Raw genomic sequence first — 26,910 nt, forward strand, 5'->3', positions numbered from 1 at the left:
TCTCACTGAGGTCTTGAGTGGCATTCTTGGATAACATCTAGTAAAGACTATATTTTAATATGTTTAAATTTAAGTGACTATCTGAGTGAATGGGTTAACTCTATTAAATCCATTTTTCTCAACAATTATTAAATAATGTAAACAAGGCAGTATGCTATGTGATATGTAATAAAGTATAATATGTCTTTTTTAAGAAGCTTATAATGTAGCATGAAAGAATTAAAATATAGATTGTGCTGTAATCAAAAGGAGTGTACAATGAATGCAATGAAAATGGAACATGTATTCTCTCAAAGTCAAAACAAGCAGAGGTCATGTGTGGGTCGGAGCCCATACACTTGAGGAAGGCATTGTAATATTGACGGAAGTGGCATCGCTGTAGAAAGGTCTAAAAATGTTTCTAGAATGAAGGATGTGAATAAAGAAATAATGCAAATGAGGCCAGAACAATAAATTGGAGTTAAACTATGTGTCAATGTTTCCCAAATCTGAATGCTCAGAGTGATCATCTGGAAAGCTTATTAAATATCCAGATTCCTTGGTTTTGTCTAAGGCAACTGTATTTTAACAATCTGGGTTGGGCAGGGTTAGTATAAAAGGCAACTCGGATGGTGGTAAACATAGATGCTTCCATGTGAAAGGTTTTGAGAGATTTTGAACACTAGGGAGAAGAAGAAAAACCTGTCTTTAGTTTGGTAAACAATAGGAAGACACTAAAGGTATTGGAAAAGACTAATAAGATGTTAAGAGAAGAGTGCTTTTAAAAGATTCCTCTGATGTGGAGAAAGACAGGTTGTGGCACTGAAAATGCAATGTGAAAAAGGAACATATAAAATATTGCACACATTGAATTCTTCAGTTTTGGCAAGAAGTTGGGTGTGTGGGATCAAGGAAAATTAAGATTCTGGATAATTCACATAAGTATTCTAGTTTAATCAAGGGAACCGATGATCACTGAGAGATACTATGGAAAGAGAAAAGTTCAAATGTGTGAACTCTGACAATACCAACATCAGAAAATAGGAAAGAATAGTCTGTAAAGAAGCAGATATTAATCTAGTAGAATCAGCAGGTGAGTGCATATTGTGGAAATAGGTCACAGAATTTAGGAAACTTGCATATAACTGGCATCGTGAACTACCGCAGAACAACTGAGGAAGGAGGGACTTGGAAAAGTTAGATAATACTGTTCTGGAAGCCAGTAATGGCTCTAGGGATAACTTTTTTTGTTTTTGTTTTTTGTTTTGTTTTGTTTTTTGAGAGAGAGAGCCTGAAGCAGAGGATCTGGAATTTATCAAGAAATGAGTGGCTAGTTAGTAAGCAGGGGCAATAGAAAGCATTTCTCTTTTGTTTAATTTTGTTATGCAAAGGAATGATAGGACAAGAAATTAACAAAGTGTTTAGTGAGAGAAAGTATAATTGAAAGAACTGTACTCAAGAAGATTAGTGTGAATGATTTGTGTATTTGTGTGTTGGTATGTGTATGTATTTTAAGAACAGCTTTCCAGTGAAGTATAGCATTCACAAGGTAGTAAGAATATTCTTCTTCAGAAACAGGAGTGAGTGAAGAAAGGAAATAAAAATACTAGGAAAGTGTAGTAAAATGCATTAAGCATTATGGTCCTTGATGGACAGTATAGCAATATCTTGAATGTATGAGGCAAGAAGAGGATTCTTAGATAACCCTGGTATTTTCAGCTTGATAACCAACTGAAAGGTAATGCTATGATAGGGAGCACAGAAGAGCAATTGCACTGAGGAGAAAGATGATAGAAAGATGATGTGATTTCTTTGAGTGGAGGGGTTTTTGAGGTGTCATGAGGGCATCCATAAGATGTGGTCAGAGGATAATTAAATGTATAGCACAAGAGAACTAACATGATGCAGAGACTTATTTAGGAAAGTCATTTTCAAAGAAGTGAGAGTTGAAGCTGTGGAATAAGATAAAACAGAACAAATGATAGAGTAGGGAAAAAAGGGTTGGGAGTTCAGCACCACCTCATCATTTTTCTGACATCCGAGGGGGTAGATGGATAAAGGTTAGCCAGGGGGGAAGAAAAACAGGAAGGAGCAGGAATAGCGAAAAGGGAATCCTGGAAATATGTGAGACAAAATTGAGAGAAGGGAGCTTTCAAGATGACAGTTTTGAATTAAGAATAAAAGAAAAATTAAAAATATATAATCTTATACTTTTTAATGTTCTTGGCTGCTTTCATGAAAGCTATTTTAATAAAGTAGGAAAAAGAGAAACAAGGCTAAAATAGGTTGAAGGATTTCAGACAAGTAGGAAATGTGGGAGCCAGTAATATACACTATTTTTGAAATGTTGTGGAAAAATAGAAGTCACATTCTTAGAGGCTAACATATAAAAGGAGGTTTTTAAATATAAAAGCAATAGAAGTTAAAATATAGCTTGGAAAACAGGATGACTGAATAGGAACAGCTCCTGTCTGCAGCTCCCAGCGAGATCAACACAGAAGGCGGGTGATTTCTGCATTTGCAACTAAGGTACCCACCTCATCTCATTGGGACTGGTTAGACAGTGGGTGAAGCCCAAGCTTCATAAGCAAAGGAGAAATAAAATCCTTTAGAGACAAGCAAATGCTGAGATATTTTGTCACCACCAGGCCTGCCTTACAAGAGCTCCTGAAGGAAGCACTAAATATGGAAAGGAAAAACCAGGACCAGCCACTGCAAAAATATACCAAATTGTAAAGACCGTTGACACTATGAAGAAACTGCATCAACAAATTGGCAAAATAACCAGCTAGCATCATAATGACAGGAACAAATTCACACATAACAATATTAACTTTAAATGTAAATGGGCTAAATGCACAACTAGCAAATTGTATAAAGAGTCAAGACCCATTGGTGTGCTGTAATAGGAGATCCATCTCACATGCAAAGACACACATAGGCTCAAAATAAAGGGATGGAGGAATATTTACCAAGCAAAAACAAAAAAAAGCAGGAGTTGCAATCCTAGTCTCTGATAAAACAGACTTTAAACCAACAAAGATAAAAAAGGAAGGGCATTACATAATGATAAAGTATCAATGCAACAGGAAGAGCAAACTATCATAAATATATATGCACCCAATACAGGAGCAACCAGATTCATAAAGCAAGTTATTAGAGATGTACAAAGAGCCTTAGACTCCCACAAAATAATAGTGGCAGGATCCCACTGTCAATATTAGACAGATCAATGAGACAGGAAATTAACAGCGATATTCGGGAGTTGAATTCAGTTCTGAACCAAGCAGACCTAATAGACATCTATAGAACTCTCCTCCCCAAATTAACAGAATATACATTCTTCTCAGCACCACGTCACACTTATTCTAAAATTGGCCACATCATTGGAAGTAAAACACTCTTCAGCAAATGAAAAAGAACGAAAATCATAACAAACAGTCTCTCAGACCACAGTGCAATCAAATTAGAACTCAGGATTAAGAAACTCACTCAACACCACACAACTACATGGAAACTGAACAACCTGCTCCTGAATGACTACTGGGTAAATAATGAAATTAAGGCAAAAATAAAGATGTTCTTTGAAACCAATGAGAACAAAGACACAATGTACTAGAATCTCTGGGACATAGTTAAAGCAGTGTTTAGAGGGAAATTTATAGCACTAAATGCCCACTGGAGAAAGCGGGAAAGATCTAAAATCGACATCCTACCATCACAATTAAAAGAACTAGAGCAGCAAGGCAAACAAATTCAAAAGCTAGCAGAAAACAAGAAATAACTAAGATCAGAGCAGAACTGAAAGAGATATAGACACGAAAACACCTTCAAAAAATCAATGAATCCAGGAGCTGGTTTTTTGAAAAGATTGAAAAAATAGATAGACCACTAGCCAGACTAATAAAGAAGAAAAGAAAGAAGAATCAAATAGGCACAATAAAAAATGATAAAGGGGATATCACCACTGATCCCATAGAAATACAAACTACCATCAGAGAATACTGTAAACAACTCTATGCAAATAAACTAGAAAATCTAGAAGAAATGGATAAATTCCTGGACACATACACCCTCCCAAGATTAAACCAGGAAGAAGTCAAATCCCTGAATAGACCAATAACAAGTTCTAAAATTGAGGCAGTAATTAATAGCCTATTAACCAAAAAAAGCACAGGACCAGATTCACAGCCAAATTCTACTAGAGGTACAAAGAGAAGCTGGTACCATTCCTTCTGAAACTATTCCAAACATTAGAAAAACAGAGACTCCTCCCTAACTCATTTTATGAGGCCAGCATTATCCTGATATCAAAACCCGGTAGAGACACAACAAAAAAGGAAAATTTCAAGCCAATATCCCTGATGATCATCAGTGCAAAAATCCTCAATAAAATACTGGCAAACCAAATCCAGCAGCACATCAAAAAGCTTACCCACCATGATCAAGTCAGCTTCATTCCTGGGATGTGAGGCTGGTTCAACATACACTAATCAATAAACATAATCCATCACATAAACAGAACCAATGACAAAAAACACATGATTATCTCAATAGATGCAGAAAAGGCCTTCAAAAAAATTAAACACCCCTTCGTGCTAAAAACTCTCAATAAACTAGGTATTGATGGAATGTATCTCAAAATAATGAGCTATTTATGACAATCCCACAGCCAGTATCATATTGAATGGGCAAAAGCTGTAAGCATTCCATATGAAAACCAGCACAAGACAGGGATACCCTCTCTCACCACTCCTATTCAACATAGTTGGAAGTTCTGTCCGGGGTAATCAGGCAAGATAAAGAAATAAATGGTATTCAAATAGGAAGAGAGGGAGTCAAATTGCCTCTGTTTGCAGATGACATGATTGTCTATTTAGAAAACCCCATCGTCTCAGCCCAAAATCTCTTTAAGCTGATAAGCAGCTTCAGCAAAGTCTCAGGATACAAAATCAATGTGCAAAAATGACAAGCATTCCTATACACCAATAATAGAAAAACAGAGAGCCAAATCATGAGAGAACTCTCATTCACAATTGCTACAAAGATAATAAAATACCTAGAAATACAACTTACAAGGAATGTAAAGGACCACTTCAAGGAGAACTATAAACCACTGCTCAAGGAAATAAGAGAGGATACAAACAAACGGAAAAACATTCCATGCTCATGAATAGGAAGAATCAATATTGTGAAAATGGCCATACTGTCCAAAGTAATTTATAGATTCAATGCTATTCCCATCAAGCTACCATTGACTTTCTTCACAGAATTAGAAAAAACTACTTTAAATTTCATCTGGAACCAAAAAAGAGCCCATATAGCCAAGACAATCCTAAGCAAAAAGAACAAAGCTGGAGGCATCACGCTACCTGACTTCAAACTATAATATAAGGCAACAGTAACCAAAACAGCATGCTACTGGTACCAAAACAGATATATAGACCAGTGAAACAGAACAGAGGCCTCAGAAATAATGCCACACATCTACAACCATCTGATCTTCGAAAATCCTGACAAAAACAAGCAATGGGGAAAGGATTCCCTGTTTAATAAATGGTGTTGGGAAAACTGGCTAGCCATCTGCACCCTTGTTTTTTCATTCTCGTGTTTCCTATAATTGAGAAAAGCTTTCTACTGGAGAAATTACTATAAATCCCTCCACTGTTAGACCCTTTCCTTGTAAAATCTATTTAATATATTCTTTTTTAAAGTACTATCATAATAAAAATGAAAATGTATATGACAGAAAACTGAAACTGGACCCCTTCCTTACACCTTATACAAAAATTAACTCAAGATGGATTAAAGACCTAAACATAAGACCTAAAACCATAAAAACCCTAGAAGAAAACCTAGGCAATACCATTCAGGACATAGGCATGGGCAAAGACTTCATGACTAAAACACCAAAAGCAATGGCAACAAAAGTCAAAATTGACAAATGGGGTCTAATTAAAGAGCTTATGCACAGCAAAAGAAACTATCAACAGAGTGAACATTCAGCCTACAAAATGGGAGAAAATGTTTGCAAACTATCCATCTGACAAGGAGCTAATATCCACAATCTACAAGGAAGTTAAACAAATTTACAAGAAAAAAACAACCCCATCAAAAAGTGGCCAAGGGATATGAACAGACACTTCTCAAAAGAAGACATTTATACGGCCAACAAACATATGAAAAGAAGCTCATCATCACTGGTCATTAGAGAAATGCAAATCAAAACTGCAATGAGATACCATCTCACGCAAGTTAGAATGGTGATCATTAAAAAATCAGGAAACAACAGATGCTGGAGAGGATGTGGAGAAATAGGAATGCTTTTATGCTGTTGGTGGGAGTGTAAATTAGTTCAACCATTGTGAAAGACAGTATGGTGATTCCTCAAGGATCCAGAACCAGAAATACCATTTGACCCAGCAATCCCATTACTGGGTATATACCCAAAGGATTATAAATCATTCTACTATAAAGACACGTGCACACATATGTTTATGCAGCACTATTCACAATACCAAAGACTTGGAACCAACCCAGATGCCCATCAATGCTAGACTGGATTAAGAAAATGTGGACATATACACCATGGAATACTATGCAGCCATAAAAAAGGATGAGTTCGTGTCCTTTGCAGGGACATGGATTAAACTGGAAACCATTGTTGGCAAACTAACACAGGAACAGAAAACTAAACACTGCATGTTCTCACTCATAAGTGGGAGTTGAACAATGAGAACGCATGGACACAGGGAGGGGAACATCTCACACGGGGGCATGTCAGGGGCTGGGGGGCTAGGGGAGGGATAGCATTAGAAGAAATACCTAATGCAGATGACGGGATGATGGATGAAGTGAACCACCATGGCACATGTACACCTGTGTAACATACCTGCAGGTTCTGCACATGTATCCCAGAACTTAAAATATAATTAAAAAAAAAAAAAAACCCAAGGGCAGAGTGAAAGGAGATAAAAGTGAGTAAAAGCACAGATTTGTCATAAGAGATCTGTTGAGAAAGGTGGAAGGACAGAAGTAGGTTTCAAAACAATCACGACATGTTCTGAAACAGGAGGTAAAGAGGGGAAGATGAAGAGGAAGATGTTGGTTGGCTGGGTGTGGTGGGTCACTCCTATAATCCCAGCATTTTGGGAGGCCCAGGCAGAGGTAACACTTGAGGCCAGGAGTTGGAGACCACTCTGTCCAACCTAAGAAAACTCCGTCTCTACTAAAAACACAAAAGTTAGCTGAGCGTAGTAGCACATGCCTGTAGTCCTAGCTACTTGGCAGGCTGAGGTAAGAGAATAACTTGAACCTGGGAGGTGGAGGTTGCAGTGAGCCGAGATCATGCCATGGTACTCCAGCCTGGGTGACAGAACAAGACCCTGTCTCAAAGAAAAAGGAAAGAAAAAAAAAAAAAGGAAGATGCTGGAACTGGGAAGTTTGAGGAATTTGGCAGCCAATGTATTGGAAATGTCATCCATATGGATCTTCAAATCACCAAGATTGTTGGTAACTATGGCCTTCCATAAATGTACCTATGGTTTTGTAGTAATTATGTGTGGAAAACTGTATGATTCCTCAGTATTTATTTGGTTTTCCCTGCACTTTCTCTGCTACCAAACATCAGAATCCTAGATCATTGGATAAGCTGAAGTTTTCAGCAACTCTAATTTGACTGTCACTACTTTTCTTATCTATAGTAGATGTTGTCCACAAAGTGACCACGTTATATACAGGAAATATTACAATCACATGTCAGATTTTGTTCTCAAATTATTATTAATTTCCCAAAATATTATGAGTCTTTTGTATATCTTGTTGTTTATAATGACAATAATTTGAGCCTTTTGTTTATTGGAATCTTCTTTATTTTCATGGCTATGGAGGCATTCACATCAGTTTCCTTGAGAAAAATCATCTACCTAGCCAATAGAAATGATTTCCTTCTATAAAAGATATCTTTTTTTTCAAATAATTTAATTAGTTCTTTTTTTTAATTATACTTTAAGTTTTAGGGTACATGTGCACATTGTGCAGGTTAGTTACATATGTATACATGTGCCATGCTGGTGTGCTGCACCCATTAACTCGTCATCTAGCATTAGGTATATCTCCCAAAGCTATCCCTCCCCCCTCTCCCCACCCCACAACAGTCCCCAGAGTGTGATGTTCCCCTTCCTGTGTCCATGTGATCTCATTGTTCAATTCCCACCTATGAGTGAGAATATGCGGTGTTTGGTTTTTTGTTCTTGCGATAGTTTACTGAGAATGATGATTTCCAATTTCATCCATGTCCCTACAAAGGACATGAACTCATCATTCTTTATGGCTGCATAGTATTCCATGGTGTATATGTAAAAGATATCTTATCTGCAGGTACAACTGAATGGCTTGTCAAACAGCTTAAGTCAGCCGACGAATCTACCACTATTGCTGCTCTTTGTATTTAAAAGTTCAGCCGAGATGATATACCTAAATAATAGACATTACTCAACTTTCCAAAATACAAACGGGTATCCACCACCACTCCACTAAAGTAAATCAGGAGCATTCTAATAATTTACCGTGTTGCTCCTCAAACACAAAAACTTAAGCACCGTAAGGACTAGAACCTTCTTATTTTTGTTTTCTGTTGTTTCCTTGACACTTTTGCAGGATACTTAACTCTAAATAAATAAATAAATAAATACTTTGTTGAATTAAGGATAATATATGTAGTAAATTTTGGATAGAGAAGGAATACTAAAATGTATTTTCACTAGTGGAAGATAATTTCCATTAGTTTCTGAGCTTACCATGGTTATCTCAAAAATATTTTCATTTGTCTAGAAATTTTGCTCAGTATTTTTTAATCCACAACTCAGCCACTTATATATATTCCTAGTGCATGTTGGCTCCATCCTCAAAGTATAGTTTAATTAAAGTTCTGTTTCCTTGGTGCATTAATTAGAGAGAGATAAGCTGGTGCATTTTTAGTTTGGGAACATGTCTCAAGCTATGTCTCAGGTGTTTGCGCTTCGCCAACCCTAGTGACATTTTCCTATGTTCTTTTTTCACCCAAGTGTGTTCTCCATAGCTCTTAAACCAGATAGTATTTTGAGAGACATTTAATCCATCTGGTTTATTACTTTAGCTCGTACACATCACATTTTATCACTTCAGTGTATTGTAAATGTTCTTTGATTCAAAAGATACTCAGCAGCTTAGTGAGTATTTAAAGAATCCTACTCTGGGAGAAATAATATTTGGCAATTTATGCCAATTCCATAATTTTAGCATTTTGACTTAATTTAGCATAGAATTTGGAATCCACAGGAGTGTTATATATATATTTATGGTTTCATTAGCTTCAAATCTTGTAGTTTAGCTACTACAAGTTACTAGACTATTTTCATTTGCTAAGAAAAAAAAATGTTGATTATTCTTCAGCTTGAACTTATGTTGCCCCCAGATGGCAGATTAACCAGAGTAAAAAATATCAGTGCTTCAGTAACTGATATTCAGAAAAATAAAATTAACTTTCTCTGAAATTAGAAGCTTTTACCAAACTGGAATATATCATCGTGTCAGGAGTTGGGCGAACATTCTATAGTTTAATTGTTGGGACTTTCAGCTCAGATAGCTCTGAGTTTGAATCTAGACTTTGTTAATTTAATAGGTTTGTTATCTTTCACATGCATCACATCCTTTCTATACTTCAGTATCAAATCTGTGAAAGGGGCATATTAAGAGTATGTATGTTATAAATTTGTTAAAAGGCAAATATGACATGATGCACATAAGTTGCTTAAAGTGGAACCAAGACATGGTGCTTACTGAATGTTAACTATTGATAAAATATATATAAGCTTCTTAACAGAGTACCTGGTATATGCTCACAAAAGAAGTTTCAGATTATGAAATGTAGTTTCAGATGATGAAATGTCATTTCTTCCCAGTATTTTACATTCAGCACTCCTCCTCAAAGCGGTTTTTGTTTTTAGTGTCTCAAAACTGGCATTTTTCTCTGTTTTAACCATAGTTTCTGTTATTATTGCAGCTAAGGGAACTAATAAGATAGTGTTTCAATAGTTTCGAGGATTCTTATTTATAGTCCATTCTTACTGCAGTTCTTTCCCCCACAGTGCCACTAGGTTGATCATTTAAATGCACATGTCTGATCAACCTCATTCTTGTTCAAAAGACATTGATGTCTCTCCATTGTCTATTGCATATATCATATTGGTCATCATGCCATTCAGTATCACCCAACTTGACTCACATCAGCATCGGTGACCTCCCCAAATCTTCTTTTTCAAGGGCCAGCAACACTGGGTCTCTAGACATTTCTCCAAAACAAGATAATTTTTTACACCTGAGATTATGCCCAGCCTACCTCCACAACTCATAACTCAGTTATCCCTCTATCTGTGTTTTATGGTCTGGTTGTCTTAAAAGTTTTATGACCTATTTTGGGAGGAGTCGAAACAAATCAGTGTGGCCTCGACACCTCTTTCATAATGAGATGAGTTTGAGGAGCAATGCAATAGATCTGGACTTAGAAGGCAGACTTTACAGCCTAACACCACAACCTATTAGGAGATGGACTTTTGAAAAGTTCTGTCGATTGTTTCAGCACTAATTCTCTCAACTAAAAAAGGGAGCTATCACCCGTTTTCTCTCCCCCACAAGGTTTTTGTGGGGATGAAGCACTGTTTTGGTTTTCTATTGCTACCATATCAATTTACCACAAAACGTATTGGCTTCAAACAACATAAATGTGCTTTTCTTACGGTTTTATAGGTTGGAGTTCCAACACAGGTGTCCCACTGGGCTACAACCAAGATGTTTACAGGGCTGTATGCCTTTTTGGAGGCTTACGGGAGCAATCCATTTTTTGTGCCTTTTTCACCTTCCTGAGGTCTCTGGCAGGTCTTTGCACATAATTTCTACATTTCAGAACCAGCAGGGAGATAGTGTTGTGTCCTTCTCGTACTGCCTTCACTCTCTGAGCACTGCCAGGAAAAGTTCTTCACTTTAAGGCCTCATGTGATTAGATTGTGCCCACCCAGAATGCAAGGGCAGGGTCATGGATAACTTTTGGAGCCAACCTAAAAGTAACATTTGTCCACCCACCAAAATGTTTAGTGATTATGCCACCCCTGTGATGTTTCTTTTGATACAGATGAAAGTTCGGAACTCTCTGTGTGTGAGTATATGTTTGTGCTGAGACATTTTTAAAAATTGCTTTTGCTTCGAGAGCAAAGCAGGAGACATTAATGTCTCTGAAATGATTTCACAAGAAATGATAGTGAAGTGAAAAAGCTATTTTATTTCTTTTCCGCAATTTCTACTCAACCTCATAAACTTGAGAATTTAATTCCACTAGTAGAGAATAATTTGGATCAAGTCCTCAGATCTATATGATATTGGTATATCAGAATGTGAAAATGCTTAGGGATGTCCTCACGTCAAGAAAGACTCTCCTGGAGGTGTGCAGGAAGTGACAGGACAATGGCTCCTCTTTGCATAGATGCAGCATGTAATAAGCCAAGTACTGCAAGTGTTGTGAAGAGTTTTTTCTTTATCTCTCCTATATTTAACAACAAGATTGCCTAGACATAGAATATAAAATGTACATGTGGCTGATGCAATGATTATTCCAGTTCTCTTTGTGGATTAAGTTATATATTGTTGGGAAACTAACATAAATATATTCTGTATCCATCAGTGGACTGAATTTTTTCACATCAGTTTTCCACTGCTATCATTCAGATGTCCTTAAATTATGGACTGAGTTACTATACCATTAACTGTATTTAATTAAGTAGGAAGAGTCTTCTAAGATGAATTAAAAGAGTGTTAGCTATTGTTGAAATAATCAATGCATAGAACACTTAAACAAAAAGTGACTCTTCATATCATACCACTCTTTAAAATCGTAGCCTTTTCTCCTTTAAACTGATGAAGAATTTCTTGCGAATATGTGTAGGAGAGACAAAAAAGACAAAAACAAATGAGCTCCAGAATACATTTTAGTTCATTGACCAGTATGTCAATAAAATTTTAATAAGATTTTCTTTCTTACAATTTTGGAACTTGAATTATAGATTAGGGTTCTGAGACCATTTTTCTAGTAATCTTCTTTTGTCCTCAGTTTCTTCATTTTGAAATGGAATGATCATAAAATGGTTTTAAATTGCCTTACACTTAAATGTGATGTCTTGGAAATTGAACAGAGGTGGCTTATAGCAATTGTACATAAATGCCTTCTACTGTTAAGTGGTTAATTAGTATCCCTGTGTTTGTTTTATGTCTTCCTTCCCCCCCCCGAACCTTTTCCCAAATAAACAAATTTATTTATTTATTTATTTACTATTGCTCATATACTTCAAAAGTGAGTTAACTAGTTACTTATTAATTCCCAAGGATTTTTAAAAGGCTCTCTTAATTTATGTCTTTATGCTTCAAACATTATCATACATTCCTTAGTCTGTGCTGTACTTTATTATTAACCAAAAATAAACTACCTTAAGTAGTTTATAATTGTGTATGTGGAGCTATAATTTTATATGTGTGACTATAACTTCCCCTAGCAGATTGAGTTGTAAAACCATATTTTATAAATCTTAGTACAATGCCACTGGGCATATATATAATAAGCACATTCTTTGGTTATACAAGGCATGCTTCTTGTCATACAGGCTTATGATCTAAATCTAGTGGTAGACTAAGGAACTGAATCTGCTTGCCGACATCAGTGTGCTAACACAGGATAAGGAAAGGGCAAAATTATAGCAAACTTTCTCCTGTGATAGACATTATATAACCTCAAAGCATAACTATCCCATCAGAGCATCCTATTCTATACACAGATGTTGGGAAATGAAGTGAAATTAACAGGCAAGTAGCAGAAATGTTCTGAAGACAAAATGAGTTACTAAACTTCAGTTATTAAATCTCAATAAATAGTGAAGAAGAACTGTTGGTCTGGTTCTTTAAAAAAGATATATTTAAATATATAAACAAATGCAGAGCCTACTGCTACACAATTTGCTGCAATTTGTGAGCATCTACTGTGTTACTATGTAGCCACAATACCTCTTTCAACGGATTAGTCTAAGGTGGGAAAAGTTCGTTTCAGACACTAAATGGTAGTACCAGGATACAAGGTTTGCCTGACAGCAAAGCTCCTCCTCTTTCCTCTGTAGAAGTGAGTGGATTCTGCAAAGCAATGGTCATTATAACGAATCAAAGGATATCTTTGTTACTTGTGATAGAAGAGATTGGGAGACAAGACTGTTTTTAGGGAGAGCTATGGGGGGTAGTCATATGAATCACATTGAATTAAATCATTAAGGCAAATGTTTTATACATGTCAATTTATGGTCCAGGTTCTCTCACTAAGAAGACAGGATGAGGCTTCCATTTTTACTAGTATGATGGATTAGTTACCCTGAACACAGCTCTTCTTACTGAAACAATAAGATGCTGGATAAAAATATTTCTAAAAATCTGTTTAAATGCACTTTGGGGCCAGCACACACACACATGCACAACAAGGAATCCAAACAGTACCACAATAAAGTGAAAGTGGGACCCATGGGAGTTTAGTGGACACCCAGTCTAGCTTTAATCCTGAGGGTTTATGTTGTACTCTTGTGTCCTGGAGTTTCTTCTTTGAAGGCTGCCTGAAGTGCAGAGAACAGAAGTTAAAACTTCGAGCTGGCTGGCCAGATGTAGCGAAGCTAATATGAGATCTCAACAAAAAGCTGGATTCTCAAAGGACTGTAGCCTATATAAAGGTGAATGAGAAAGAAGTCCTGTCACAGAAGAAGATAGCAAGGAAACTTTTCTGTCTTGATCTTGGTACTAGGATAAGGGGGACAGGTGTATTTTGAGAATTCATAGCCACACACTTTGTGCGGAGAACTCATAATCACACAAAGCTTTATGTCAGTTTTTAATCCAAGTAAGATTACCTTGGGGGGCGGGGACTGGATCTCAGATAAGAATTTAATTTAAAGTGATTCTTGGTTTGTTGTTCCCCTAGGCAACAAGGAGGAAAAAAAATACAATTTTTTTTGTAGGGGCTCAACTCTACCTAGGTTTCAAATAATTTCCATAGATCCAGTTGAAAGGAATAAATGCAGCATACAGAAAACACCAAGTAACTAAGAAAATATAGCCGAGGACCTGTAGAAACAGTAAGCAAGAGAAACATACCCACAGAGAATTTAAATAGTAGAAATAACACAATATATAATACATACATTTACCTTGTTTAACATGGGATGGGTGTCTAAGAACAACAAAGCAGACTGAAAGAGAATCAAATAGAAGAAAATTCAATTATAATAACTGAAGTTAAAAACACAGTAATGAATTAAGCAAGTCAGATAAAGATATAAAATGAATAAAATAATGTTCAGGAAAACAGACTCAATATAAATGCAGAATAAAGTTTAGAGACACAAAAAGATTTAAAAAATAGGAAGGAAAGATTAAAAGAGAGGATTGAGTGAAAGGTTATAATATTAATATGTGACTATTCAGAAATCCAAAAGCACTTGTAGAGAGAATGGGGAATGAATAATGAGTGCTACAGATGGAATGTTCAAGTCCCCTCAAATTCATGTGTTGAACCCAATCTCCAACGTGAGGACATTTGGAAGTGGACCTTTGGAAGGTGATTAGGTCATGAGGGCAGAGCCCTCCTGAATAGAATTAGTGCCCTTTTAATAGAGGCCCCATGGAGATCTTTGCTGTTTCCACCATGTGAGATTGTAGCTTGAAGATGGCCATTTATAAATCAGAACATGGGTACTCACCAAACATCAAATCTGCTGGTGCCTTGATCAGGGACTTTCCTGCCTCCCAAAAGGTGAAAAATACAGTTCTGTTCTTTGTAAGCTGCTCAGTCTATGATATTTTGTTATAGCAGCCTGAATTTAACAGAATTTTTGAAGAGCCCAATCTTAAAATCCAATAATCCCAAATAATTCAAAGGAGAATAAATTAAAAAAATAATTACAACTAGGCATACCATAATAAAACTATGGACTCCAAATACAAAGGGAAGATTTTTAAAACATCTAGAAAATAATCACATTATTAAATTACCGGTAATTTAATTGATTTCAGACTTCTCAACAGCAACAATGAAAACAATAAGACTGTAAAATAGTACCTTCAATCTACTAAGAGATAACAATTATTAACCTAGAATTCCAAGCGCAGGAAAATTATCTTGCTAGCATTTGGTCAAAATGAAAGTCTTTTAAAGAAGTGAGAGAATTATCAATAACATATACTCACTAAAGGAAAATCTAAAGGAAGTGCTTCACATAAAAGGAATATGATTGCAACTGGAAGGTAGGAGACTTACAGAGGTAATGTTAGTAAAGATATAGGTACATACTAAGTATATCTAAGTAAATATTGAATGAATAAAATTATAATAATCCTAATTCATAATGATGAAAAGAGTAGACTAATGGGCAAAAAATGGCACATATTCTAAGAAGAGATGGTCAGAGGTGTTGATATCTAAGGACTTGGTATCATCTGAAGAAAGATAAAGATTATTATTTAAATGATGGCAAATAAAGTATGCATTCTAAAACAGCTAAAGTAATCACTAAAAGAATAAACACAGGTAAACTTTCTAAACAAATAAAAATGAAGAATTGAATGGGGAATTTATTGAAATCTATTGTTTTAAAATAGGACAATGTACACAAAAAGGAGAGAACTAGAAAACATAAAATAAGTTTGTGGAAGTAGTAATACTGAAAGCAAGTTTGTAGAAATGATAATACACATAAATTGACTAAACTCTCCAGTTAGAAGAAAAAGATTGTTGGATTGGATTTTTTAAAAGCCAGCCATGTTCTGTGTTAACTTAAAGTATAAGGAGACAGATTGAAAACTAAAAAATGGAAAAATATATACCATGTAAATTGTATCCAAAAGAAAGGTAACATGTCTGTATTCTTAGCATAAACATTTTTTTATTCATCAAAATATTTATAAAGAGAAGAAAAGACATGTCAAGCCCGGAAGAAGTTATTTCAACAACATAACGAGCACCACAACAAAAAGATTAATTTACCAAATATGTAAAAAACTTATATAACTTAAGGAAAATACTAGCACTCAGTAGAAGAATGGACTAAAGAAGTGAGAAGACATTTTACAAAAGAGGAAATCAAAATTATTAATAATTATCTCTATAGATATTAAAGCTCTTTAGAAGTAAGCAAAATGATAATTAAATCCACATTGAGAACCTATTATAAAACCACCAGATTGGCAAACTCTACAAAGTTAGTCAATATTGTTGGTATGTACTACTGGTGTATGAGTGTCAGTGAGGATGTGGTGCAAAGGTACCCTTCAATCTCCTCTGATAGGAATTCAAATTGATAGAACCCTTTGGAAAAATGTTTGATATTACCTAATAAATATTGGTGGTTTATACATTATACTGCCTAAAAATTCTACTTCTAAATGTAAAGCCTATAGAAATTTTTGAACCTGCAAAGAAGATATATATAAGAACATTACCAACACAAAGAAATGTTAAATGTTTGAGATGATGAATATGCTAATTATCCTGATTTGATCACTATATATTACATGTATTGAAACATCACTATGTACCCCATGAATATGTATAATTATTATTTGTCAATTAAAAATGAAATGTTAAAAAAGAATATATATATAACAGTAACATTTGCAACCGCATGTGTGCAGGTACGTGCTCATGCATGGTTCACATAGTCACACAAATATACACCAAAAATGAGAATCTACCCAGAAATCCATTAATAGTAGAATGGATAAATAAATGCCTTATGCATCATTGAAAATTGATGAAAAATCTACAGGTAAATGTATCATACCAATCCAATATCAAAAGCATACTTTTGAGCAAAAAGAATAAATCATAAAAGAATTTCTAAACTATGAATCATTTCTATAATCAGCTTAACATATGTGTTTAGCAATACAGACATAGGTGGTAAAACTACAAAGAAAGGAAAAGGAATCATTAATACAAATTTCAGGATCATCCTTACCTGAAGGAGGAAGATGAGATGATAAAAGGAAAATGGGGGTGGATAGGCACACATGGGGACTTCTAACTTACTGGCTATATTCTTAGTCTTGATAGATATTTTCATTCTTTAAAAATATATGTGTGTGCATGTATAACATGCATAACATAAATATATGTATGTGTGTAAATATATAAAGACAAACCTAGGTGACAATTAGACATTAGTTAAAGTATATTCCAAATTTATCAGAGTAGAACAGAAGAAGATCCAGTTGCTTCTCCCTCCTCTTCACTTCAGTGTGATGGTTAAAAACAGAATTACAGTTTCTGGGTTCAGTCAACTACCTTTGTGATTTTAGGCAAGTTACTTAGCATCTCTGTGCGTCAGTATCCTTATCTCTAAATTAAAGATAATGATAATGTCTAATTCATGAGGTTGTTAAAAGGCTTAAATGAGTTTACATTTGTAAAGCACTTAAAACAGTGCCTGATATAGAACAACAACTATACGTTAGTTAAATAAAATTTATAAAAGTATATCCCTTTGTCTTCCTAATTGTAGTTCTATATTTACTTCTCAGAATCCATAAGATAACAAAGAGAGGAAAAATACCAAATGGTACCTGGATTGGTTTCACACCGAATATATAGAATGACATGGCGGAGAATTGATATTTTTACAATATTGAGTTTTGAAGTTCATGAACATGGTCTATCCCTGTATTTATTTAAATTGGTCTTTTCTGCCAGTAATGTTTATAAATTTCAGTGTGGAAGCCTTGCACATTTTCCACTAATTGTATTTCTAGTTATTTGATAAATGCAGTGCTATTTAAAATATATCTTTTATCAAAATGTCATTTCTAAATGTTTGTTGTTACTGAATATAAATAACATTTGCTTTTTGTATGTGGCAAATTCACCAGCCCAACTTAAAGCTTTTCTGTAGATTCTAATTGTTTACATAGGAAATCATGTCTTTTGAAAATAGTGATGATGTTATTTATCTCCATATGAAGGGATTAAAAAATAAAATAGGGATGGAGTTATATTTTTAAGTCAGTCTTTGCCAAAATAAAGCACATCTAGGGCAATTTGTTAGTGTGGAGGCTGCTTTAAGTCCTCCCTAGTCCAATAGGACTCTCTTTCTTGTGGTGACATATGTGTGTGTAAGTGTTCAATTACTACAATTATTTACCTTGAAAATCAAAAGTAAACCCTCCCTAAACCCTGATAGCATTCATTATAAAATTTGCATGGTGAACCATGAATGTTATTTGAAAGAATGCAATAGCATACCTGTTATTTTCCTAGTATATCTTGATAACTCACTCTGTGACTCAGAAATTATCTTTTCTTTTTGTATCATCTTCTCTATAATACTCGGTTGTTTATGTGCAATGTTCTACTTTTTTTTTTTTTTTTTTTTTTTTTTGAGACAGAATCTTGCTCTGTCACCCAGGCTGGAGTGTAGTTGCAGAAACCTCCACTCCCCAGGTTCAAGCGACTCTTCTGTCTCAGCCTCCCAAGTAGCTGGGATTACAGGCATGCACCACCATGCCTGGCTAATTTTGTATTTTTAGCAGAGATGGGATTTCACCATGTTGGCCAAGATGGTCTCGATCTCTTGACCTCGTGATCCGCCCGCCTCGGCCTCCCAAAGTACTGTGGGGATTACAGGCGTGAGCCACCGCTCCCGGCTAATTTTGTATTTTTCGTAGAGACGGGGTTTCACCATGTTGGCCAGACTGGTCTCGAAATCCTGACTTCAGGTGATCCGCCTGCCTCGGCCTCCCAAAGCGCTGGGATTACAGGCATGAGCCACCATGCCTGGCCTAAGTGTTCTACTTTCAATTGAAGTAATTTGCCCAATTGAGCAAATTCTCACTCCTGTTTTGTTATATTTAGCTAGCTGATGGTAAAGGACATCCCCATGAGAGCAACATCTGTCAAAGTATTGTACTTTGTTTTATGAAGAGACTGGCTTTTAGGAAATGGTGAATTGCTTTCTTCTTGCTTTTTGTGGTGGGAGGCACTAGAGAGTGTAATAGAGCAGTGTAGATTGATTTGTAGTTTTCTTTTCCACTTGTGGTGGGTTTTGTTTCACTGTTTTATTATAAAAACCAAAATAATGGGAGTTTTCCACAAATGGAAGGATGTGACAAATATAGGTGTGATTCAGCCCAAGATAATGATTTCGAATATGAAGAAATCCTACTTGAAGGACTTGGAAGTCTTATTACATTACTTCACCATTAAAATGACACTAAAATTTGATGGTAGTTTCCTCTAAGCACTGTTTTACCATCCTTAAATATTGAAGTACTAGAACTCTAATATAGAAATATTAGAAACATTAAAACTAGATAGTAAAATGCTTTAACAACAGCAACAAAAAAGCATTACAAAACAATAGTATAACCTAACATATGCTTCATCTCTTCATGAACACCTAATTATTACTCTAATGTAGTCACCTCTATTTATAGTCAGCTTTTTATCGTGCTTAATAGCCTTTCTCGTTAAGTCCCCTGACTGCTTTAGTCTTCACACTGAACAGAAGTCTCCTAAAATTGAGGCCAGGTGATAAATTAGGCCCCTTGGCTCCGATAGTGAACTAGTAGAGTCCGGCTGTCTAAACAGCTATTCCTGTTCAATTGCATCAGTGTGTTTCCCTCCAGGGTAATAATTGCTCAGAACTCATTGTGGCTCATTTCTTTATAATGCCCATAACAGCGCTTTTTCAAGGGAAGGAATTGCATATTTTAGTGCTGTGATAAAACGCAAGAAGGCATGCTGCTGTAATGTGGTTGGCCCCATCTTGTGTACAGCTATGAACATTTGTATTTATGACAGCCATTTCACACTTGTATATTTGGGAAATGGTGAAATGTTGATGTGCTCATATACCAGAATTTGTGAATCTTTCATATTCTGCTAAGAATAAAAAATACTTATCTAATTTCAAACATTTCTTTAAACAGTGTCTACCTGGGGGTGTGAGGGAAGCAAAGTAGTTGTCTACCTCCTCACTCTGTAAAGATAATATGCATGTTAATTCATGCTGGTAGTTTGAATGAGGCACAGCTGCTGGATAACCATGTGATCCATCTATTTCGCAGAGGATGCCGCATTTTTATTCAACAGCCATGGAGCAATAGAAGGAAAGCTTCCATTTTGTACATTTGTTACAAACAGAAAATAAGAGAAAGGGAGGCTCACCTATGAATACTAAATGAGGGAAAGCCTATCACCGTCAGTGATCAGAATGTTCAAACTTCTTTGTGTTGCTCATTGATGCACAAACAAACCACATGAATCTCTATTTGCTCAAGCCATAATTGAAACCATCACTCCAGTCATGACCAGTTATAGGATGCTTGCCTTAAAATATGCTCTTACTTGTCCTTTGATTTAGAAATCCCACAGTCTCTTCTGTTTTTTGTTTATCTACCCAAGTCACAGACATTCTGTGGCGCTGGTGTCTTTGGGGCATCATTTCCTTGCTTAGTTTGCTGCTCTTCAAAACCTTTGCAATCATAAAGGAGCAGCATCACCTTTATTTGAAGCTCCTCTCCACTGAACAAATAGATATGGAAAAGAAAGTTGATTTTAGACATCCAATTAAATCACTCTGTTACAAGGGAAATTACTCCGTGGAGTGTTGACATGTTAGTCTATTCTCAGCAAGTCAGTTGGCAAAAAGGAAGCCATTTTATCTTTGGGCACTGAGGTTATCATTTGGGCAAAAATACTCTGAAGGTAGGGAAATGTTGTCGCAACAAAAATCCAAAAGGTCATCACCCACAGATACAGGTCATAAATTTTTCTTAGGAAAACTGCATTGGTTTATGATGAAGGTGATTTTTCTGTCATATATTTCTGTGAAAAATAAGATAGTTAAGGGAGCTCTTATGTACGTATGTGTAATTCATAAACTTATTAAAGAATGAAAGGTACAATCTGATCAATTTTAAATTTAACCAACCACATTTGCCATTCCAGAGCCCATAGAAAGGTAACCCAGGAAATAGATGCAAAATGGCAATCGTTAATGCTGTTATATAACTTCAATGCCATTACCAGAAATAAGGAAAAAGAAAACACACAATCCTAAATCTGATAGTTCTGTCCTAGTAACATTTCTTTTTCAGTAGTTTTGTATGATTAAGAGTAGATAAGTCTTGGAAATTTGAAAAATCTTAATTTCCAGTCTTTCTCTAATGTTTCAGCTTAGACAATTTAGTTAAAATATCTGTGCCTCAGCTTCTTCATCTTTGCAGCAGTTTAAGAGCCCGTATCTTGGCATTCTTGATTAGAGGAAAGATATTTCCGATACATTGTAAACACTAATAAACAGTAGCAAATAGAATGTATGTGTGTCAACAGGATAGAGTGTATCTTCAAACCATTTTCTTCTGCAGTGTCCTTCCTCCTGGGGTAAACAATGTTTCAATTAGCTTTCTGCTTTTTTTTGGTAAAATATTAGATGACAACTGATACACAAGCAACATGCAAAAGCTATAACTTCTTTTAGAAGTGAGGGAGATAAATACAATCTTATGCCTGAGATCTCTGATGGTTTTCTCTAAGGCGTTGTCACTGACTGGGTTTTGTTTTTTGTTTTTATTTTTTTTTCACTAGAGGACAAGTTTCCACACCTCTAATCAGACTGGTCATACAAAAAAACCATTCCATTGTCAAAATGGATGAAAGCAGATGACTGAAGAATTTTGAGCTTTTTTTTTTAATTGTCTCTGTTGTGCTGAACTAACCAAAGGGTAAAACATTCTCTGGGAATCTCTAGCTTCAAGCCTTGGTTGCCCTTGCATGCACCTTTGAAAATGCTCCACTAACAGAAACTCCTAACTGATGGATCCAAGTTCCAGATCTGTGGTTTAAGATTTGCTTCAGGGATCAGGTTGCTCAAACTTCCTACAGCTCTTATGAGCTCAGAGTATGAAATTCATCTTTCAACTCACCCAGAACTAATGTATTTGCCCCATATTTTCTGAACAATGGCTTTATCTTGGAGTATACCATATTTGAGACTTCTTGATTATAAAATTAGAAATTATTTATGTAAATAAAAACTCAATTTTTCTGAACAATTTATGAAAGCCCATTTGAAATACAACATAACCTAATGCAATTTACATAAGACCTAAAAAGGTCTACTCTAATTTCCAGGATATAAGAGGAAATAACAGCCCAAAATAGAGATGGGTTTGCACTTGCATTCCTGTTTCAAAATCTAGCAAATGCTTATAAAGCACTGCCTTGTGGCCAGCACTCCTCTATGCGCTGGACATATATTAATTCATTTAATTTTTTTCTTTTCTTTCTTTTTTTTTTTTTTTTTTGAGACTGGGTTTCACTCTTGTTGCCCAGGCTGGAGTACAGTGGCACGATCTTGGATCACTACAACATTTGCCTCCAGGGTTCAAGTGATTCTCCTACCTCAGCCTCCCAAGTAGCTGGGATTACAGGCACCCGCCACCAGCCCCCGGGTAATTTTTTGTATTTTTAGTAGAGATGGGGTTTCACCATGTTGGCCAGGCTGGTCTTGAACTCCCGATCTCAGGTGATTCATTGCCTCGGCCTCCCAAAGTGCTGGGATTACAGGTGTGAGCCACCGTGCTGGCCAATTCATTTAATTCTTAAACAGGCATATGAAGCAGATGCTATTGTTTTACTCTTTTTCAAGATAAAAAAAAAAAAACCGAGGTATAGACAGAGGAATTAAATTGGTCAGATTCACACAGTTGCTGAGTGGCAAAGCTGGGACTGGAATCCAGGCAGCATGGTTCCAAAGCCTGCGCTCACACAACTCTGTAGATTTGTATATTTGCATTATTTAGTTGTTTCCAGTGTGCCCTGTGACAGCAAGAAATAAAGGATCAGAACTTAAATTATGGAGGTGATCTTCATTCATTAATCTGTTCCTTCATTCATTTTTTGGTAGAAGTCCTTGAACCAGAATACCAAAGTCAAGATCTTGTAAAAAGATTTATTTCCTTAGCTCCTTATTTTAGTACATCCAGGGAACTGTGGAAAGCAAAACGATAACTTGAAACTATGTAATATCTAATAATATAAAACTGACAGGACTTAAAGCTATATGGTGCAGAGATTAAGAACATAACTTTGGAACCAGTCAGGCCTTCAGAAAAGTTACTTAACCTCTCTGGGCACTAATTTTCTCAAACTATAAAATAGGGAAAATAACAGTTTTCACCACATAAAATTCATTCAAAGAGGAAATTAAATAGTACGTATGTAGCAAGTATGAATCTCTGGTAGGCAGGGCCTATATTCTTCACTTTCTACAGAACAACTTAATTTCTTCTTTTAACTTTTATTCTCTTGACTGGTGGCAAATTTCACCTTAGTCATTAGGGGAAGTTCTCTCTTCCCTGTAGTCTTGTCATGGTTCCATTAAGTTATGTAGTTCCAAGGCATTTTGAGAGCAGTAGATGTTCCTCCAATTATATTTATCACTGGATAATTTAAATTTTCTCAGTCTTCCATAAAGTGCTTTGTAAATCCAGATGAAAGCCCAGCCTCTCATCCAAGCTGGGTTTCCTGAGCCCATCTATATAGATGTTGCATGGAGGTGGTTATTGAGGAGAGGTTTACCTCAGTACACCACTGAGGCATCCATCATTCCTGTCTGTCTGCTTCTTCTGGTCTACTGTCCTTTTGTTGATTCTGTACCATATGTGGCACTCTCTACTTAAAAGCCCTTCTCAGCCATTTTCTGTCTCAAATTGGAATAAAATTGATGGAATAAAATTGGAGGTTTATATGGTGGGGAAAGGATACAAGTACATGTGGGTAAACAGAAATCAGAGAGGGGTACAGAAACCATGAGGATGAGGGGCCTGGCATCTCATTGTCTGGGTGTGGTGGTCTGGTGAGTTTCAGTCCCTTGATACTATCTGGGAGGGCTGAGAGTTGATTTCCTGAGGAAAGAACCCAAATTAGGCAAATGTAAGCTTGAAGCTTTCGAGAAAGTCAGTTTCTATATTTATTTTAAAAGACTATTAACATCAGTTCTATGGGCCAGTTTCAAAATATGATACCAAAAAATATTACTCAAGGATTTGGTATAGATAGGTTAGTATTCAGTAAGTGCTTGCTTTCATTACTACTAGTCTTGCTGTCATTGTTATTATTGATAATAGGTGAAGAACACAGGGAAAAACAGAACCACCACAGGCCAGAAGACAGAAGAAGAACCTGTACCTTTAAAATTAAGCCCAAGGCAGAGTGGGTCCACTTTCTATCTCTGAAGGCTACTGATGCCTAGATGACTATTATGGTGGTTCTTGGCTATCTACACCCGTGCTGCAGGTGGGGTGATCTCCCTGGGCACTTATTTTTTTCACCTTTCATCATTCTTCAAGCTTATATACAAAAATAGAGTGTTATGGGGCCATTCTGTGAATAAGACACTCTAATGCCAAGGGATTTCTGCTTTCTGACAAAGTATACATTAAACCAAATAATGATTAATATTCTTTATTGATTCTAATTGATTATGATTTTGTTGAAGATAATGAACTCAATGATTAGTAATGATTACACAGCTAGTTAGAATTAGAACTGCATCGATAAATCACTCTAATAACAAGCAAGTGCCTTCCGTTATAACAATTTTATTATGTCCAAAAAATCATTTTCATAATGGAGATTCATTTAGGTCTTCAGCAATATATATTGAGCACCTATAAAATGTCAAGAACCATTCTATGGACTAAGTATATGTTTGTTAGCCATAGAGAAAAATTTCAGCCTTCAAGGAGCTTACATCCTAGTGGGAAAGATGAGAAATCAGTAAGATAAAAAAGTAGCATGCATAGTGTGTTAGAGGGTGTTAAATGCAAATGAGAAATAATAAAACAGAAATAGGAAGTTTTGAATGTGTGGTCAAGGTGAGATTGTAATTTTAGACAGAGTGACTAGGATAACTTTTGAGTAAATCACTGAAGGAAGTGAGAGAATAAACCACACAGGTGTCAGGGAAAAGAGATCTCCAGGCAGACAGGATGGAACATGTAAAAGCGCTGAGGCAGGAGAATGCCTGCTGTGTTCAAGAATCAGCAAGGAGACCTAGTGGAGGGAATTGCAGGAGAGGTACAGGAGAGAAGGGGGTGGTGAGACAAATCAGGAGACTGGGGCCATTTGCAGGAGGGGTTCCTTTTACTCTGACATGGGAAGCCACTGGAGAACATTTAGCAGAGGGGTGACCTGATTTTATTATATTTTAAGGGGATTACTCTGGCTTTTATCCTGTAAATAGATTGCAAGGGAACAAGGGCATGGAAAAGTCTCTAATTTATGAGGTATTGTAGAGAAAATTTTGATATAGTTGAGACCCATTGAATTCTAATTCTATAAATTCTCCTTTTCCTGTGCTGCAGTCTGAGAATTTTGAGCAGTGAAATTCTAACTTCTACGTTTGTACTTACATCCACTCAACACTCAATAATTGTGCTGAGAGTAATATGTGTAAGATGCAGTTCTTGGCCCTGTGAGACATACTGTGATGAACTAGAGAGGACTGCCCGCAAGAAATTCTCATTTCAGAAGCTGTGATATAACCTGTAAATGTTAGACTTCAAGAACATTTATAGAGATGGAAAAATAGCATAAAGGATTGGCTACAGTGATGTGGTTATTCAGGTCTCTGAGAAAAACTCTGAGGCCAAAAATGTCACCTAAAAAGATTCCAGATAGGAGAAATAAACAGATAAGCTGTGATACAATCTCGTCTTGTTTTACTTTTCTTTCGTTCCTTGTTTTCATTTTTCTTTTTTACTCTCTTTCTTTTCACTATTATGCAAGAAAACTAAGCATGTTGACATCCATTACTCACAGCCTTAACTGATCACTTTGCCAAATCTCTAAGTTTACAGATGACTACCTAGTTTCCATTTTGAATTATCAAGGAATTAACACTTCAAGAATGTTAGTTGCACCTGATTTACATGTTTGAATCCCTCAGACCACGAGGGAAGTATCTTAGTCACAACCTAGGTGACTGTCATAGTCATTGAGATGTAGTTGAACTGTAGCTGTTAAATGGAAAGCCTTCTACCACATTAATAGTTGTGGTTTAAATGGCAATTTGAGGCCGGCATGGTACATGACGCCCGTAATCCTAGCACTTTGGGGGCCAAGGTAGGTGGATCACTTGAGGTCAGGAGATCGAGACTAGTCTGGCCAAGATGGCAAAGCCCCATCTCGGCTAAAAGTCCAAAAATTAGCAGGACGTTGTGGCGTGCACCTGTAATCCCAGCTACTCGGGAGGCTGAGGCAGGAGAATTTCTTGAATCCGGGAGGCAGAGGTTGCAGTGAGCCAAGATCACGCCACTGCAACAATCCAGCCTGGGTGAAAGAGCAAGATGCCATCTCATAAAAAAAAAAAAAAAAATTTGAAACAGGGACAGCCCTAATATCCATGCTTTGTTTTTTTCTCTTCAGGCTGGGTTGAGGGTCTCTCCTCTGCTTGCCTGTCACCCAGTAAGTACCTATGTTAGTGGAATTTATCAAAACTAACTGAAAATTTGCCTGTGCCACTCTGCCACCTCTTTGAGGGCAGGGCCAGGTGTTATTCACACCTGTTTATGACCACCACAGGGCCTGACAGACATTAGTTGTTCCATAAATGTTTATTGCATTAAACCGTTGAACTGGCTGTGACTATGGTACTTAGGCGACTTTCTTATGGAAGGCAAATAGACATTGAATAATCATTTTTGAATGCCAAATATTTATCAAATATCATGCACTCATAATCCAAGGATGCATCAAATTCCATTGCCATCCTGGAAGAGCCCAAAGTCCAGTGGGGGAGAGAGACTTGAAAACTCATA

At 36.2% G+C, this 26,910-nt stretch overlaps 1 protein-coding gene across 8 annotated transcripts in view; it reads left to right on the forward strand.

Moving 5' to 3' along the window:
* The window catches only part of NKAIN2 (sodium/potassium transporting ATPase interacting 2), a 1,024,303-nt gene that overhangs the window by 435,615 nt on the left and 561,778 nt on the right, over positions 1-26,910 (forward strand). The window lies entirely within an intron of this gene.

Source organism: Pan paniscus, chromosome 5, assembly GCF_029289425.2.
Source record: "Pan paniscus chromosome 5, NHGRI_mPanPan1-v2.0_pri, whole genome shotgun sequence".
NCBI lineage: Eukaryota > Metazoa > Chordata > Mammalia > Primates > Hominidae > Pan > Pan paniscus.